Source organism: Ochotona curzoniae, unplaced genomic scaffold, assembly GCF_017591425.1.
Source record: "Ochotona curzoniae isolate NIBS_2020 unplaced genomic scaffold, NIBS_Ocur_1.0 contig_1071, whole genome shotgun sequence".
Taxonomy (NCBI): domain Eukaryota; kingdom Metazoa; phylum Chordata; class Mammalia; order Lagomorpha; family Ochotonidae; genus Ochotona; species Ochotona curzoniae.
Window position 1 is genome coordinate 8,582,525 of NW_024464939.1, and position 19,443 is coordinate 8,601,967.

Genomic DNA, 19,443 nt, shown 5'->3' on the forward strand with positions numbered 1-19,443 from the left:
CTGCTGATGGGCATTTCGGTTGCTTCCATGTTTTTGCAATTACTGATTGTGCTGCAATGAACATAGGGATGCATGTTGGTTTGTCGTAAAACAGGTGTTTTGGATATATTCCTAGGAGTGCTATTGCTGGGTCATATGGCATGCAGATTCCGAGTTGTTTGAGTGTTCTCCAGACTGATTTCCATAAAGGCTGTACCAATTTGCAGCTCCACCAGCAGTGGAGTAGGGTTCCCTTTTCCCCGCATCCTCGCCAGCAAGCGTCGTTGGTGTTCTTGTTTATGTGGGCCAATCTTACTGGTGTTAGGTGGTACCTCATCGATGTTTTAATTTGGATTTCCCTTATTGCTAGGGAGCTGGAACATTTTTTCATATGTTTGTTTGCCATTTGGACTTGTTCCTTTGTGAAATGTTTGCCCATTTCCCTTGCCCATTTCTTGAGTGGCTTGTTTGTTTTGGTTTTTTGGTTGTTTTGAAGTTCTTTGTATATCCTGGAAATTAGCCCCCTATCGCCTATATCGTGTGCAAAGATCTTCTCCCACTCTGTGGGTTGCTTTTTTACTTTGTTGATTGTTTCCCTTGCTGTACAGAAGCTTCTTAGTTTGATGAGGTCCCATTTGTTTATTCTGTTCTCAACTGCTATTGCTTTTGGTGTCCTTCTTAGAAAGTCGGAACCTACTCCTAGGTCTTGCAGTGTATTTCCTACATTTTCTTGTAAGAGTTTGAAGGTTTCTGGATGTAGATTTAGGTCTTTTATCCATGTAGATTGGATCTTAGTGTATGGTGATAGATGTGGGTCTATCCTTTTGTTTCTACAGGCTATCAGCCAGTTGTCCCAACAACATTTACTAAAGAGGCCTTCCCACTTGCTTGAGCTATCATTGGTCTTTTTGTCAAAGATTAATTGGCTGTATTTGTGTGGGTTCCCTTTTGGTGCTTCTATTCTATTCCATTGATCTTCCTTTCTGTCTTTGTGCCAGTACCAGGCTGTTTTGATAGCCACTGCTCTATAATATGTCCAGAGGTCCGGGATTGTGATTCCCCCTGCTAACCTCTTATTTTTCAGGATGGTTCTAGCTATTCGTGGTTTTTTGTGTTTCCAGATGAACTTTTGAATCATTGTATCCAGTTCCGTGAAGAATGTTTTGGGCAATTTGATTGGAATTGCGTTGAAAATGTATATTGCTTGTGGTAGTATAGACATTTTAATGATATTGATTTTGCCTATCCAGGAGCACGGGATGTTATTCCATCTTTTGAGGTTTTGTTCAATTTCCTTTTTAAATAGTTTGTAGTTTTCTTCGAATAGGTCTCCTACGCTTTTGGTTAGATTTATTCCCAAATACTTCATACTTCTCTCTGTTGTTTTGAATGGTATCCTGTTGGTTAGATCTTCTTCCATCTTGGTGTTATTTGCGTACACTATGGCTGTTGATTTTCGTTCGTTAATTTTGTACCCTGCCACTCTGCCAAACTCTCGTATAAGTTCTAGCAGTTTCTGTATTGAGTCTCCTGGTTTTTCTATGTATAGGATTATGTCATCTGCATATAGTGAAAGCTTGACTTCTTCGTTTCCTATACGTATGCCTTTGATTTCTTTTTCTTGTCTTATGGCCTCTGCAAGTACCTCTAGGACTATGTTGAATAGCAGTGGTGATAGCGGGCACCCTTGTCTTGTTCCAGATCTCAGTGGGAAGGGTTCTAGCTTTTCTCCATAGGATACCACTGCAATTTTCTTTAAAAATAAGAAAAATATTGCAAAAGAAAAATGCCTAGGGAAAAAAAATAAAACTTCATAAAATGGCAATTCCCAAAAAAGAACTTCAGAGCAATAATATGTACATTGTTAGTTTAGTCTCATCTGTTACTGAAAGCACAACAGTCCATTCTTCATTTGCAAATTTGTCCAAATAATGATAAAAGCTGGGAAGGGTCCTTCTTTCCAAAACCATGTTGGTAGACAAGGGAAATGGAAACCCTCATATTCTTGTAATGAAAATTAAATTTTAAAACATTCTGGAGGTAATTTTCCAACATCAGTCGACTGTTTTTAACACATCCTTGCATTTGTCTGACAACCTGCAACTCGTCTTAAGGACATCATGAGAAATGTACATTGACTGCAAGGGTTCTAACGTTCTGCATGTGACTGGCTTCCCCTTGCTTCTAGACCATTGTTAGAGCATCTTCCGCAGGAATGCTGCCACGGTAGATCTCCTGTACTGCACTTTAGCATGCAAATCATTTGGAAAACCTCTTGATAGCCTCACAACCCAAGAACAATTTTATCAAGGACCAAAGGTCTATCTTTTTCACAAACCAACAATTCCTCTGGGAGGTTAGATTTCTAATTGCTGCTGGAGTCTTACTTCAAAATATGAAACCAGTCATCTCCTATCAGGAAGACAAGAGAAAAAATTTTACTTTTCCTTTGGGTACAGGCAACACTGAAGATGCCAGTTTTCCCTCTCATGCCAGCACAGAAGAGCTCTTCCGTGCATCCTTCAGCAAAGCTTTCAGACTGCATTCTGGGCTCTCTCAGATTACCATCACTTCTAGATCGTCTCCTTTGTTCAGTTCTGACCACTGCAATGATTGTTGTGACATCAATAAAAGATGTGTAGTATTGTATCAACAAATGCACTATTTGTGCTAGTAAAAGGGTTTTTAAAAGAGTTTTATTATTTGTTTTTATTGGAAAGGCTGATCTTAGGACAGAGAGGAAGATTTTCTGTCTCTGGTTCACTACTCAAATGGCTGCAGCAGGCAGAGCTTAGCTCATCCAAACCCAGGAGGCAAGAATTTCCTCCTGATCTTTCACATAGGCGCAGGGTCTCAAAGCTTTTGGGCCATCCTCCTCTGCTTTCCCAGACCACAAGCGTGGAGCTGGACTGGAAGTGAAGTAGCTGGGACACCAACTGGTACACATTTTGGATGTGGCACTTAGGGGTGGAGGATTAGCCAACTGAGCCAATGTGTTGGCTCAACAAAAGATTTTATTCAATATTAATTACTTAAATAAAGTATAAATAGTCTAAAACAAACAAAATACTTCATAGCATTTACCTTTTCCAAATCGGCACACATGTGTTTAAACAGAGAAACAAGGAAAATGTAAAATGAAAATATCATGAAACTAATCCCGGGGGAAGTGTCAACATTTTGTTAACTAGTTAAGGTTTCAAGCATAACAACCAAATACAATAGAACCACAATATACAACTGAAAAGGGAACCCAAGCAGCCATTACAAATCCTTCAAGGATGCCGAATTCTATGTAATTGATGAATGTGGCAATAAGCAACTATTTATATAACAAGCTAAGCCACTGAAAAATGAGGTCCTGCCAGTCTAAACAGATAACAGCTGCAGAAGAGAAGATCAGCAATGATAGTGTGACAGATGCTTTCAATGAATGCTTTCCGCAATCCTGATGCCTTTAGATGTGGCCTTGGTGTCAGTTGTTTTTAAAGCTCTGGGATGTTTCCAATACGGAAAGAACTTGGGAAGCCACTGGGGTCACCGTTCCCTTCAGTACTCAGCTCTCTGTTTTCATGTGCACATTGGCCTGATTTTCAAACTGAGATGCAGCCTTTGGGCTTTATTTACACACTGCAGCCAGATTAATCTCCTTATTCTTTCTATTTCAAAACACTGGTATGTCTTGCTTTGCAGGATCCTGTGGTAACAGATCCGTTGGTAACATTATTAGAAAACAACAGTTACCTTTCCACCTGACACCCTAGGGAGAGTGACATGCTCTCACCCACGACTATTTTTATTCTTGAGGTTCAACTCCTTACAAGACCCCCTATAATTCATTCTCTCACCTATTTTAGCCCTTTATCAAATGGAATGCTCTCAGTAACAGCCTTCTCTGGGATTGTAACTCCTCTTTTTGCAGCACTATTGATCCCACCTCCACAATCTACTGAATTTTTAACTTTCGACCACATCATGCACTTTAATTTTGGCTTTTCATTGATCTTAATATGTTGGTTCCCAAATTCAGCACCTTATAAATGAAACAAAGTATAGATCACCTTAATCATTATTATCTAACAATTAGCCCTCAGTGAAATGATATTACTAGCTCTAAATTCAAAAGATGTGTGTTAGGAATTTATTTCTTCAAAGAGCAGAGTGAGAGAGGGAAATGAAGGCAGGGAGAAAAAGAGTGAGTCTTTCAGCTTGCGAGTTCACTCACCATAGGCCCGCAAGAGTCAGAGCAGGACCACGTCAAAATTAGGAGCCAGAAACTCCATAAGCGTTTCCCACACAAGTGACAGGAGCTTGAGTATTACGCTACCATATGCTGCCTTCCCAAATGTCTATCGGGAAGCTGAAAATTGATCAGCTGGAACTCAAGCCAGTTCTCTAATATGGAAATGCCAGCATCCCAACATTCATGGACTTTATTTTCTAGTCCTTAAAATATAATAATTAATGATCTTTTAAGCCTTCAAACCCTAGTAAAAATATTTTGGTGTTATAGAATTAAAATATTACCTATGGTCACAGTATAAAGTGTATATCTTGAAAGAGCACAAGACAGAGAATCATGCTTAGGGTTAACACACTTTTGAGTATCATGAAAATTGAATTAGTGCATTAGAAAACTAAAATTATAAATCGTTAGCTTTCCAACCTTATATACATACATACATATTTTGTCTTCTCATTTTTCCAGGTTCTGTCTTCAATTCTCTCCTCCCTTATATTTCTTGGTTTCTCAACAGATAATTGGAATTTACTTGTTACTTCTAAATACTGATACACAAGCAGATGTGGTGTTGAGCATGTCCTAGCATTAGAAATGACACTAATTTTAGGTTTCTAAGTTATTATATCCTTCGCTGCAATTAATATAATTCAAAGTAGATGTTTTAAGGTAATGGAAAAAATACAGGATTGAGATACAGGACTCGGCCCTAGCCATCATGTGCCATTCTAGGGTCTGTGTGGGTCTCTGCCAAATGAGTTTTAACCTGTACCTCTTTCCACCTAATGACTTATGAGTTCCATTAATCCAAAAGCCTTTAGGGGATGCCCAGTCTGACAGTGATAAGTTTAAAGAACTACCAGTATTCTAGGAGGCCTTGCATTGGAAATTGCTCTATATTCCTGCAGAGTTCCACTGGAAAAAGCCCATTATGAAGTGACAAAAACATTTTTAAACAAGACTGAATTGGAATCTACATAACTGATCTTTAAGTGTTTCTAAGTGACTTATTTCTGACTCTAAACATTCCATTATTTAGCTGAAAATGCACTAGCTTGTTAAACAAAATGCCAATGTCACTATTATAAAATCATAAAAATGAATTTTATATAACCTAACATCATACATTTCTCTAATGCTGAACTACAGATTAAATTAAAAACTAAAAAACAATCATTCAAACATTGCAATTTTCTGCGTTACTGCTTGACTTTCTAAGACCAACCTTTCATATAATGGAAAATTGAAAGAAAACATTATAACTAAATAAGATATTTTCATACCTGGAAATCTGGGGTAAGGAAGACTGTGTGGCTGTAATTGCGTATAATCGTTTCTCACGGCAATGTTTTCAGTAGGCATGTGTTATTATAATCCAGATATATTAATTTGCAAAAATGTCAAAAATTTCCACCTATTACATCTTTCGTTATAGTTTTGATTTTCAAAAGTGTGCTTATTTATTTGACATTCAGAGTTACAGACAGACCAAGATAGAGACATCTTCCATTCCACTGGTTTCCTCTCCAAATGGCCACAACAGCCAGGAATGGGCCAGGCTGACGCCAGGAGCTTCCTCCAAGTTTCCCTGTGAATGTGAGGATCCCAACTACTTTTCCAAAACCATTGATAGGGAATTAGAAATAGAAGAGCCAGAACATGGATTGACACCCATCTGGGATTTCCTCTTCACAGGCAGTGGTTTTACTCACTATACCACAACACTAGCCTTTCTTAAATTTCTATGTCACAATAAGAGTGAATCTTGTACTAAGTATCCAATTTTAATTATTATTTTATAAGGGTTTTCTTGTCTTTCAATCTTTTGAAAACTGGTCTAAAGCACTGCTTTATTTAGCAAATATAATAAATACCTTTTATTATCCCACTAGAATACATATTCACTTCTAGGTATCATTTATTTCAATGACTGTCAGAATTGTGTGACATCACATTATTATTACATTATTATTACCTTGGAGGTTTCCACATCTAAGGGAATTTTGAATTCACTATATAAACTCTTTCCCTACACCTGTCTCCTTCCAAGTGAGCCCAGTTTATTCAATGATAAAGAAAACGAACAAGGAAGAGTGCTTTGGCTGCAAATAACAGAAATTCAACTACCTGTGATCTAAACCATAGGAATACGTTTCATTACTCAAACGATATCAAGCTGTAGAGTTCATTCAGTAATCAAATAAGGAAGTAATCTCTTTTGATTAACTGTTAGATCATGTTGGAATTTCTTCCTCAAGTTAATTTTGTGCAACTCACAGGCAGCTACTATCTCCGCAGAATCCATATCCTCAAAGACAGCACCCATGAACAAAAACAGAGAGAGGAAATATTTATTCCTTTGTGAGACCACAGAACGATTTTACTTTTTTTTTTCCTTCCAGCAGCTGGTGAGTGATGCTGAGGAGCAAGAAGAAAACATGACTATGCAAGCGCATGAATTTTCATTTAAATTATCTGAGTCCAGTGAGGAAGAAGAGCCACAGGTCAGCAACAACCAGGCAGAGTACTCTCAGCAAATTCACATACAAAACTCAAATTTTGTATGTGAAAAAAGTCATGCACAAATCACTGTATGATTCCTTGTGGTGCAAATTCTTAACACATCAGGAATCTTAAAACTCTCTAGCGTACAGATGAAAGGAAATGAGGTTGAGAATGAACCTTTGGGGAAGACCAGCTTTTGGTAACTTTCACGGATATTGTTTTATGATTTATTCCCTCCACCTTGACGACAGCAACTCTGGAAAGAAGAACAAAGCCAACATCGTGCGAGGGAAGATAACACCAGTGTGAGTTCAAGAGTGGACTCCAAGGGCACAGGTCGTTTTAGCTTGCAGTCTTATGGTTTTTTTTTTCATTTGTTTTACCCCCTTTTATTTAGTAAGGGGAAAAAAGTATTACAATATGCACGAAATATGCCATCTTCCTTTGCCTTCTAAGACATGATTTTTTTTTAAAGATTTATTTTTGTTATGTGTTTATTGGAAAGGCGGATATACAGAGAGGAGAGACAGAGAGGAAGATCTTCCATCCGATGATTCACTCCCCAAGTGAGCGCAATGGCCGATGCTATGCTGATCCGAAGCCAGGAGCCTCTTCCGGGTCTCCCACGCAGGTGCAGGGCCCCAAAGCTTTGGGCCGTCCTCGACTGCCTTCCCGGGCCACACGCAGGGAGCTGGAAGGGAAATGGGGCTGCCGGGATAGAACTGGCGCCCATATGGGATCCCAGGCGTGCAAGGCGAGGACCTCAACCACTGCGCCACCGCGCTGGGCCCTAAGACATGATTCTTAAGAGGGTCAAATTAACATAGTCAAATCAATATTTTTTGCTCATGTAAGTTATCCAGGAATAGTCGGTATATTCCAGTGTGCCAAGGGATTTCAGGAAATTGCTCCGTTTAGATCTCCCACCACAACTGAATCTTCAATACAGAATAATACTTATCAAATAAACCAGGAGTTCAGCCACAAAAGAATCTCTGTTGAAGCATGCTAACACCCCTTCTCAGTGCTAATGAAAGCCCTGCATAGCTATCACCTTGGACTTCTCAGCCTTGATCCTTGTAATAATGCACCTGTTCCTCACACATGCTGAAGTGTGAAAGCAGACACAGGAAATAAACCTAAGTGAAAAAATATATATATGACTAGACCCCATGTTTGTTTCTCAGGAAACAGCAATTAAATTCTACCTCTTCCAGTTAGATTTTTTTTTTTCCAACAGACTAATTAATTATTGTAGGGAAGATTCTATTCATTTTACAGTTTAAAATATATGCATTTCTCAGGGGGTAGGCAATTTAAGCTATCACATGGGTTACACATATTCCATATCAAGTTCCTGGGAACCAGTTCTGCCTCTGCTTTTGATGATATCCCTGCTATGCCACTGGGGAGGCTGAGAAATAGCCTCACTTGTCCATTCAGCGGATGAGCTCAAGCACAGGCAGTGCAGTAAAAAACAGACATTCTTAGCAATCATGCAAGATGGATGCCTGCTGGGCCAGAACACCCATGGTGGTTTACAAGAAGCTATTTATTTCGCGGGACACAGGTTCCTTTCCCAGTTTCACATAGGCTGAGTAATTACAGGGTCACAATCCTCTCGGTATTTCCTGCAGGTGTTTTGACTTCTCCTAACATCCTGTTGGTTAAGAACTTTCCAGTACATGTGATCTGGATGTTAGGCTAGCTACCTGCTTGTAACTTCTCACTCATGTGCAAGCTGTTAGGCTTGCTATTTTTATGCTCACAGCGAAACTTTTAACTTCCAAATTAAGCAAATATTTAATTTTCAAAGGAGGCAGTAAGTGATGCCTCCAGCACTTGGGTTCCTGTCACCCCTTTGGTAAGACTGGATGGGATTCCTTGACCCCTGGCTTTGCTGTTGTGGACATTTCGAGAGGGAATCATCAGGTGGGAGGAAAAATAAAATCTGTCTTCATCTCTTTTTCTATCACTCTGCCTTCTAAAGAATTAAGTGAGCCATTAAGAAGGTAAAAATCATCAGTAAAAGATACGATGATGGAGGTGCAAAGATTAGGAATACTGAAAGAAAGACATCATTAGCAAAGGGATTCAGCGGATGTTAGAACATGAAAGGAACAAAATAAATACGTCTCTGAGTCGCTGAGATGCACAGAAATGACACAAGCCAACAAGAGATTGATTTCAGATTTTTGACTTCCACATTGTAAAATAATAGACCTATGCTGCTCTAAGTCACTGAAATCGACAGATAATTAATACATTCATTATTATTTTCGTTAAAGCATTTGCCCATACCAGAAATGAGCTTGTATCTGAATTCATTAATGTGTTTCTTTCCAAATTTGAATATGAATGCCTTAGTAAGAACATTGGGCTTCTCTGTTTTTGGCTGCAGAGACATCATAATTTGGAAAACTGTTTTAAAAGTACCTCACAAATACTAAAGGGGTTCGTAGAAGGGACAATGAAAGAACAGAGCTGAACATCAGACTTGTGCTCTGACTAGTGTGTGCTTCCTGCACTCTGTCAGTATTACCATTATTTCTCAGAGTGAAAAAAATACTTTGTCAACTCTCTTTGATACGAATAGAAAATATGATAAAATTCATTTTTACATAAAGTTTAAATCTAATAAATGTAACTGTTTTATGGGAAAGTCTATGTTTCATTGGAGCACATTAATTGATTTTGTTTTCCAATCATTATAATATTATTCCCTGTACCTGCAGAATGTTCAGAGTAACATCAGTCAAATTTAAACTTTAAATATCATACCTGATTTAGCACTTGTCTCCTCTGGTACCTAATGATTCTTTTGATAAGATTTATTTGAAAGGCACATACATACAGAAAGAGAGACAAAAAAAAAACGACATGGGCGCCAGTTCTATCCCAGCAGCCCCATTTCGCTTCCAGCTCCCTGCCTGTGGCCCGGAAAGGCAGTCGAGGACGGCCCAAAGCTTTGGGACCCTGCACCCGCGTGGGAGACCCGGAAGAGGCTCCTGGCTTCGGATCAGCATAGCATCGGCCGTTGCGCTCACTTGGGGAGTGAATCATCGGATGGAAGATCTTCCTCTCTGTCTCTCCTCTCTGTATATCCGCCTTTCTAATAAATAAATAATAAAAATAAATCTTCAAAAAAAAAAGCAGACAATTTTCTAGCTAATGGTTCTCTCTGCAAATATTCATAGGAAAATTAGGGAAATAGTAATAAAAGCCACAATGACAGCCCGGCGTGGGTAGCTGAGCAGCTAAATCCTTGCTTGCATGAACCAGGATCCCATATGGGCACTGGTTCTAATCCCAGTGGCCCACTTCCCATCCAACTCCCTTCTTGTGGTCTGAGAAAGCAGTTGGGGACGGCCCAAAGCCTTGGGACCCTGCACCCACGTGGAAGATCCGGAAGAGGTCCGAGGTCCAGGGTTCCTGGCTTCACACCTGCTGCTGCAGTTACATGGTGAGTGACTCATCCAAAGATGATTTTCCTGCCTCTACTCCTCTCTGTATATCTGACTTTGCAATGAAAATAAAGAAATCTTAACACACACACACAGTGAGGTTCCACTTAACTCCAGGGAGATTGGGCTACATTCAGTAATCTACTTACAACACCTGCTGCTGTGGATATGTAGGAAAACGCACTCTTCTCTACTGTTGGTGGGATTGTAGGCTTGTGCAGCCACTACTGAAGTCAGTATGGAGAGTGCACAGTCAACTGAAAGTTCTTCTACAACATAACCCAGCTATCACACACCTGGAAAATATCCAAAGGAATTGAAATCTGCATACAAGAAAGGGTCATGCCATCATATTTTTACTGCAGCAAAATTCGTAATAGTGAAGACACGGAAACAACTCAGATGTCTTTTGAAAGATGAATGGATCAACAAGTTGTGGTATATCTACATACTACAAGGGGTAGTATCCATGGAATACTACTCAGCCATTAAAAAGAATCAAATTCTACCATTTGCAACAAAATCATACCAATCTGAAACCATGGTGCTCAGTGAAATAAGTTGATTTCATGAAAGACAAAGGTCATATGTCCCCTGTGATATAATATAAGGCACCATTCATGCAAAATACAAAAAATCAAATAGATATGTAGGTAAACAATTCTATAAATATATTCTCACAGATGGACCGCATACTGGAGACTAACATATGGGGAACTGAAGGTACATTGCAGTATGCATCACTACAAATAAAAGGAGGACTCCCAACGAAACCGTTAAAGTACTTTGATAACTGGAAAGTAGAGTTTCCACAATTATCTATCCGTACAATGGCGCTGCTACACTTAGAGGAATGTTGGACCTAACCTGTGACTATTGATGAAAGACTATACTATTGTAGTAAGATGAGGGTAAAATAGTAGGATGGTATGAAAGAGTCATGGGGGAAATTCCTGTGCCCATGTAACTGTATCTTAAAAATGATAATAATAATAAAATCAGTTTTAAAATGAGTGAAGTAAGGTTAAATGAGAATAGAGACGACTTTGGTAACATTTTCTGAGCTACCTTATATTTCCAGGAGTGTCTGGAATATGGATAACATTTCACCTTCCCAGAAAAGAAATTCAACATATGATAATTTGGGCTCAAAGACAGTGATGGAATCAAGACCCATTCATTCTGGTAATACATGGCAGAACTAAAATAACTCTTCAAAGCTCAACTTCATTCCAGAATATCTTGTTATTAGCAAGGAAACAAAAACAAAACCATCATATTACCAATGGACTCTTGATTTCTATGTGTATAACATATAGAAATAATATGTATAGAAGGATAAAACATGGTTAAATTACAACTTTTAAAAAATGAAAGCAATAGCAATGTTTATGTCACTGAACCCAAACTAGAGAAGAATAATACCATTTTGTAAAATTACTTTTCCAAAGGAAGCTTAGCTTTTGCCTTATGGAATCAAAATGCAAAGACTATCTCACATCCATTGACTCCTCACTAATATATTTCATGCAAGACTTCCACGAAGAATTTGCTAGGAACTTAGAAAACCTACCTAGATTGAATATTTCACCTACCCTAAGGCTATTCCTGGAAAAGAAGTGAAATCAGGTGATGAATACTATAAGTTATGTTAGAAATCTAAGTTGTATTTAAAAAGAGTTAATTCTATTTCTTTTAAAAGGAGAGAAAGAGGGAGAGAGAAATAAGGAGGGAGATGAGCCATCCCGTTTTACTCCTCTAATGGTCTCAGTGACTGGAGTTGCACCATTCCAATGCCAGCAGCCAGGAACTCACCCCTCAGTTCCGGCAGGTTGTAAGGACCCGAACATTTGGGCTATTTTAGTTTGACAATCAGCCACATTACCAGGAACCCGGAATGAAAGTAAAACAGCTGGGATTTGAACCATTGCCCATATTGGGAATGCTGAACACTGCAGATGGTGGCTTGACCTACACTGGCCCTGAAAGTAGAACTTAACACTGCTAATCAATTCACAAACCTTTGCCACTTTTCAATGCAATGAGACATGTTAGCAATTTGGGTTGTGCTTTTGTAGACCATTCCTTCATTCATTTATTCATTCATTTGGAAGTCATAATTACAGACAGCAGGAGTGACAAGAGAGACTGTTCATCTGCTACCTCACACCCCAACAGCCACAATGGACAGAGCTCAGTGGTCAGAAGCTTACATCTAGGAGCAACTTCCAGGGTCTGACAGGGATTTGAAGGCTCAAAGCATTGGGCCATCACCACTACTTTTCCATGTCTTAAACAAAGAGCTGGATCAGAAGTAGAGCAGCTGGGTGCCCATATGGGATGCTGTCCCTGCAAGTAGAGGATTGGTGTGCTATGTCACAGTGCCAGCTCCCAGACTTAATTTAATATCATTGCCTGTAATATTTGACAAATAACAAGCCAACTTTTCAAACACATGAGACCAATATAAATGGCAACATCAATTTTGCTTTACTTCCCAACATTTGTCCTTTCTTTGGAAATGTACACTATCTTGCGTTGTAGAACAAACTGTCAGTCCTGGCAACTATGTAGGTAGCTATTTCTATCTTTCAGTACCTATTTTATAACTGTATTTTTTATGTAAATAAATATCATTGGTCATATGAGAGAACCCCCTTGGTATGAAATAAGAAGCATGCTACTGTATATTGATACTGGTAAATATCAATCTTACCCAATTCGTTCTTCTTGTTTTGAGTCTGTGCCTACAAAGGAATTATCTGGTGATGACACCTAAGAGCCATTTAGATAGGTTAATATTACTGGCTCTGCAATTACTATTTCCCAAAATATGTCAATACATTCCCATTATAATTTAGAAACAATATTTTCATCTCATTTGCTAGGTAGTTTTATTTCCAATTGTGAAGCAACTAGCTGTGTAAGGGTAATTTTTTAAAGGGTAACTATAGTAGTATTTCTCCTTTTTGCTGACAAAATGAAGCTTTTCAGCTAAATGGTCCCCTGTTGTAAATTTGTCCAGTAAATGGATGCGACTTTCAGAAGTCCCACAGGTAGTCGTATGGTAGTCTTCCCTCCAGATGGTTGTTTTTGCCTTCAATATCATTCTTTTAATTAAATATAGACACATGCTTTCCAACAGAGTTAGGCAGAAGGAATAATTTCCTGGGGCTCCATAGCTCAGTGGGCTGACTCTGGTTCACCAAATCTTCTTGTATAATTTCTGGGCAAACAGAAAGCAGAAGCTCAATAGCTCCAGTAATAAAGAAATGACAAAGAGAAGGAAACATTCAGCACCCTGGTTTGATGAATACACACTGGACACATTTACTGTAATGTCACAGGGGATACTGTACATATGTACAATGAATAATTATTAAAATTTTACCTGTTTAAACACATGGAAATGCTGAAAAATTTGATTCAATCTTCACACAATCAATGCATGTATGCAGTAACAGCAAAAACTTAACAAAAAAAAGAAAACAGAAAATAGCCTGAAAGTCTCAACTTGGAGTGAGCATAGCTTTTAGCAGCTTCACTTAGGTAATTTCTCATCACAAAATACACCTGTTTTTTTGAAGGAAACAATATGGAAATAACACTCTTACCCACTTTCCTATAGCCCTTAAACCTTTTTACCCTAATTAACTATGTAAAGATTGTCAAAAATATAATAAAAACTAAACAAACAAAAAAACACAAAATACACCTGTTTGTAATCAATCAGTTTTGACACATGCATACAGTTATGGAAACATGACAGCACAGGGTTTTTTCTCCTCTTTATTTTTATTTTGTCGATAATGTTTACTAGATTAAGGTGCAAAAGGTCAAGGGCTACAGGAAAGTGGATAAGACCATTGTTATCACATTCTCTTTTTTCCTTCTTGCATCTGGGAGAAGGGGAGAGAAGGAGAAAAGCCATATCCAGCCTCCTAACCATCCCAGGGTCCCCTGTGTGGGGCCTGCTCCAAGGGCTCTGCTCAAATGGTTACGATCGTTCAACAGCTCTGAATTGCTGCCAATCGCGCCACTTCAAGCATGATGAAATGTCTCCTGAATCCACTGGCTGACATAGTCCACCTTAGAGTCTCCATTTGCTCAGATATTTACTGCCAACTCTTGGCTGCGGTAGATGATTGATTTGTGTTGTCCTCTGTCGTCTTTTCTGATACCAGGTGTCCTCTGTGGGTTCCAAAGGACTGTCATATCCTCCATGCTCCATCTGAGCCACTGAGAATGCCCAGCTCTGACACAAGCATTCCACAGTCAGATCATGGACTCTGCAATTCTCTTCACGGTTGAAGTTCTGTGTCCAGGGATTCAACTTGGGGATCCCCAAACAAATCTCATTTGAGGCGTTCCCAGACCTGATTCTTGTGTGTGCTTGCTGATACAGGGTCTGGCACAGTTTGTCACCCCAATCTGCTTACTCACTCACTGGTGTTTGAGATTGCTGGTCAGTTCTATCTCCAGCAATGTCCTCTATGCAAACCAATGGGTGTTGCCCAGCCTGGTCCCACATATCACACAGTTGGCCACGTAAACCAGTGGGAGCTTTAGTTTAGTTGGGGTGACTCCAAATAATTCCCAGGCCTGCCCCTTTCCCTGCTTCCCATGATTGCCAATATGTACAACAGACTAGTCCAGTTTGTCCCACATCTCATTCAACTTTCATACATGTCAATGGACATTGAAGCCTAGTTCAATACAATCAGCCCCACTATCTAGTCCGCACACATGCTAGCAGGTACTGCTCTCTGTCTAGTCATGCTTGCCCCAGTCCTGGTTCTTATGCTCAGCAGTCAGAGTGGCAACCAAAGAGGGAGGTGCCCACTACTTCCCTACTGGGCCACTCCCACTCCTGGCACATGACTCTCCAGGTGGTTCTATAGTTAAACTTGACACAATTCGCCCCTCTGCCCACCTCTACCAGCTGATGCTGTGAGAAAGCCCAACCAATCCACACCCACTCTGCTTATGCATGAACCAATATGAACAGTATGGCTTTCCCCTGATCCAGCTCACATGAGGCCAACAGGTGCTGTAGCCCTGAGAAGCCTGGTCTGCCCCTAATTCCAGCTCTCACACACTAGCGGGAGTAGCAGTCCAGCAGGGAAGCCCTATGCAGCCTCCCTACTGTGTTAATTCCTTACCGAGAGGTCTTGAGTGTGCTGGTTGGGCACTGCGGCCCTTTCAGGCATGGCCCAACTCACCATGGCATTTGCCAGTAAGTGCTGTAGCCTGGCTGGGCCAGGCACCACTCCCAGTTCCAGCTCACACTGGTGGGAGTTACAGCCTAACCCAGCCCTGCCGAGGCAGCTCCCAGTCAAAGACAGCACAGTTTTTAAATTAACAACTGCTAAAATTGACTTACTCAGATCTAAATTCATGTCCCACCCTCATCCACGCTAAGCCTCAGGCAACGCACATCTGTTTCCTGAAGTATTACTGACATTCTTTCATGCTTTGGCATGGATCAATGTATTTATCATTGGATAGGTATTATTCCATTTTATTGATAGAGCACATTTGCTTATCCAGTCACAAGTTTCTGGCCACTGGATTTCATTCCACTTATAGAGAAGTATTTGTGCTAAAATTTCTTTTTGTATGTTATTACACACATTGGAATAAGCTCATCAGGCCAATTTGCCAGAATTTAACAAAACTGTTCTCCAAAGTGGCTGCAAGATTTACACAGTCGCCAACTTGCTCGAGGGTCCAAGTTCTCTGCATGTTAACCAACACTTGGTATTTGCTTTTGGCTATTCTCATGAGTTGGCTGTCATATTTCAATATGGATTGAATTGAAGTATTTCTAAGAACTAGCAATGTTAAGGATATTTTAAATTAACATTTCTTTTTATTATCATTATTGTTTTTCATGATATAGTTTTGTAGTTATAGGGATTACCCCTCCACTTCCAATTATCTCTTTCCATTCTCTCACTACAGTGTTTCTTCACATATTATTACAATAGTCTACTCTTTCAGCAACAGTCACAAGTCCTACATTTTAGTAGTTAGGTGTATCATGGTATTGTGTCTATATGCAATGGTAGAAACTCTAGTATCACATTGTCAAGGTATATTTAACAGTTTCATTGGCAGTGCTTTTATTTAATAGCAGTGACACATACTGCAATGTATCTTCATTTCCAGGAATGCTAGTCTCCAACCAACATGCAGTTCATCTATGAGAATACATGTTTATACATGTTTTCCTACATATTTATTTGTTTTGTATGTTGCATGAATATTTTCTTATATCAGAGAGGTCATATGATTTTTTTATGAGATTGACTTATTTCATTAGGCATAACAGTCTCCAATTGGAATCATTTTATTGCAAATGGTAGAATTTTGTTCCTTTCAGTGGCTAAGTAGTATTTCATGGAGAAGATATACCACAGCTTTTGTACCTTTCCTCTTTCAAAAGGCATCTGGGTTGCTTCTATGTCTTCGCTACTGTGGACTGTGTTGCTATAAATATAAGTTTGCAGGTTACTTTCTCATATGCAGATTTTGCTGCCTCTATATATATTCCCAGGATCTGGAACAGCTGGGTTATACAATAAATTGATTTTCAGTTGTATGTTGTGGTTCTCAAAGAAGTAAATAGCACATGTAAAATTATTTTCTCTTACTCTGTCATCTCATCTCTGTAAATGAGGAAATCGTTTTTAAAGAAATGAATTAAGACAAGCTGTAATGGGGGGGGCACAGATATTGACCCTAACTAAATGTTGTTGTCATATTCTGACAAAGAATCTAGTTCTTTTCGTTAAGACTGCATTGATGTGTGCTTCCTGTGGATTTGATCCCTAGATCTAAATCAATGAATTCACTTTCAGTTTCAGCTCTTAAATTCTGACAATAAAAATTAAGTTAGAATTGCTTAATAACTTACATTCCCAGCTATAGAAATTTTAAAAATCCATGGAAATGTTCTAATCTCTAATTCCAATAAAAATAAATAGTGTGTGTAAGGGACCAGTATTGTGGCTAGCGCGTAAAGCCAACACTTGTGATACTCAATACCCCATACGGATGCAGATTCAGCCTGGCTCACCATCACTGCCATCTGGGGAATGAACCAAGGAATGGAAGATCTCTCTTGCTTTCCCTTTCCTTCCTCTTAATCTGTAACTGTAACCTTCACACAAATTTAAAAAATTCCGAGTATATTTATAAAAGCAACTAAATGCATTGACAATATGAATGGATGTTTGGCTCAGTAGTCAAATTGTGACCTGAGACCCCACATCCCATTATCAGAATCTTTGGACATGTCCAGTCCTGACACATTGTGGTTTCTTTTTACTGTTTAGCAGAGCTGACAAAAGTGATGGCTTAAGTGGATACCTGCCACCCAAATGGGAAACCTAACTTCAGTTCTCAACTCTAGGCTTAAGCTTAGCAAAGACCTGCTCTTTCCTGGAGAGTGAACCAGCAAATGGTAGAGTTCTTTTTTTCATTCTCTTTAGATGTGTTTCAAATAAAGTAAGCATTTTGAAAAACATATTGAGCACAAATACAGTATTGGAACACAAACATTTAGTTGGCCATTTATAAAAATAATATTCAAAACTATTGGGTATTAATACATACTAGTGAAGTCACTTTGGCATTACTCAGTCACTGCTAATAAGTATGAACTATTAATCTATTATTAATCTAAGAATAGTACTTTCCTTAATTAAGCAGTGGACAGCATGAAAATGCTAGAGAACTTAAATTAGACAACCAAATTGCGACATAAAAAACTGAAAGTCCAAAAAGTTGATTCGAATTGGAAAACAAACAAAATATTTCACAAGATATAACTGTAAAAAGTAGAAGTAGTATTCCTGATGCCATCTGTATTCATGACACGAGACACGTCTCTCCCAGCCCACCTGTCGATCAGTCCCCAAAAGACTTGAGCTGAACAATGCAGCTGCTTACTGAAGCAGTCAGTGTGGCATGGCCTAAGTGCCCACAAGCCCCCAAATTTCAAATTAATTAGTTTCTAATTTATCTGTATCCATCAACATAATTTTTATTCCATTATGTGATGGTCATTCTTGACCCTATTAATTTTATCATGCCCATAACATACAATAAGCAATTGTGCTCCTAAAATTGCTGAGGCATTTAGAGGCAAAATGAGTTATAAACTCACAATCATCACCAATGAAAGCAACACCAGCAGCTCATAGACTAAGTATTAACTTCCAGATTCTTCATCTTCTGGATTAATGTATTTAGATTTACAGATTTATAGTATTTAGAAATGTGAATGTTAACTTTTTAGAAAGTCTTCATTTATTCTTGTGTGCTAGTAAGATTATTGCATAACCTTTAAACTCTTTCCTTCCTCCCTGCTAAACACTGTGCTTCCCTCTCCTTCACATGCCAAAGCAATTAAAGAACATTCATGAAGACATGAAACAGCAAAGGACTTCCTTTTTACTTCAATTTAGCACTGAAGATCATGGCTAGTCTGTATTGTGCTTCAGTTACTCTTCCTTAATTTAGTTTTTCTCTCTTAACTTGTAAGGAAGATACACCTATGGCTGAGTGAGACTAACTAAACTAGGAAATAACCTACAGAATAACACAGGGCACTATAGAATAACTCATATTGTTATTTATCTTATTTACGTTATATTCTCTATTCCGTTTTATTGGAGTTACTTCTCTTTAGATCAAATTTACTGTGGTCATTTTCTTAGTATCTGAACTTGCACTTTACACATGTTAAGAGGAATACCTTGTATGGAAGTGATTACAATGTAGAAGTGTGCAGGTATGTCTGTGAAGGGAATAGGGCAGCTAACACCCCTATAAATCCATGAAATGGTGTCACTGTTTTAGTCCTGCAACTGTACAAAGAATCTCACACAGTGTCTAACCTTGTCTTAGAGTCTCAGGTTACTGAAGCGCTTTCCAAAAAAAGATATAACCTACTTTTGAGAGTTCCATGTCACACAGGATTAGTCCTATAGTTCATAGCTGCCACAGACTGTTTCAGTTATTCTCAAGGATCCTCCAAGCAGATTTCCTACCCTCCTCACTTGAAACAATTCTGATTAGCATTCATGTTGCTAATGAGCTGAAAAAAGTGCAGCGATTCTGATACTCAAAAACAATGATAATTGTGTTAAGTAAGTATTTAGCAAAATTAAAATCAAGAATGGAATGGCCTAGACTGTCTGATATTCATTTTAGTGCAGTTAGAGTTCTTGGAATTCTCTCTGTTCA

The 19,443-nt window shown here is 38.8% G+C and overlaps 1 protein-coding gene across 15 annotated transcripts in view; it reads right to left on the bottom strand.

Annotated features, from left to right (window-relative positions):
* Positions 1-19,443, bottom strand: part of RALYL (RALY RNA binding protein like) — a 632,446-nt gene that overhangs the window by 541,300 nt on the left and 71,703 nt on the right. For 6 of the 15 annotated variants that reach the window (XM_040993906.1, XM_040993930.1, XM_040993841.1 and 3 more), the window contains one exon: positions 14,164-14,173. The exons of the other annotated variants lie outside the window; for them this stretch is intronic. The gene's annotated coding sequence lies outside the window, so the exon portion shown is untranslated. The remainder of the gene's footprint in view (positions 1-14,163; positions 14,174-19,443) is intronic. 15 annotated transcript variants of the gene reach the window in all.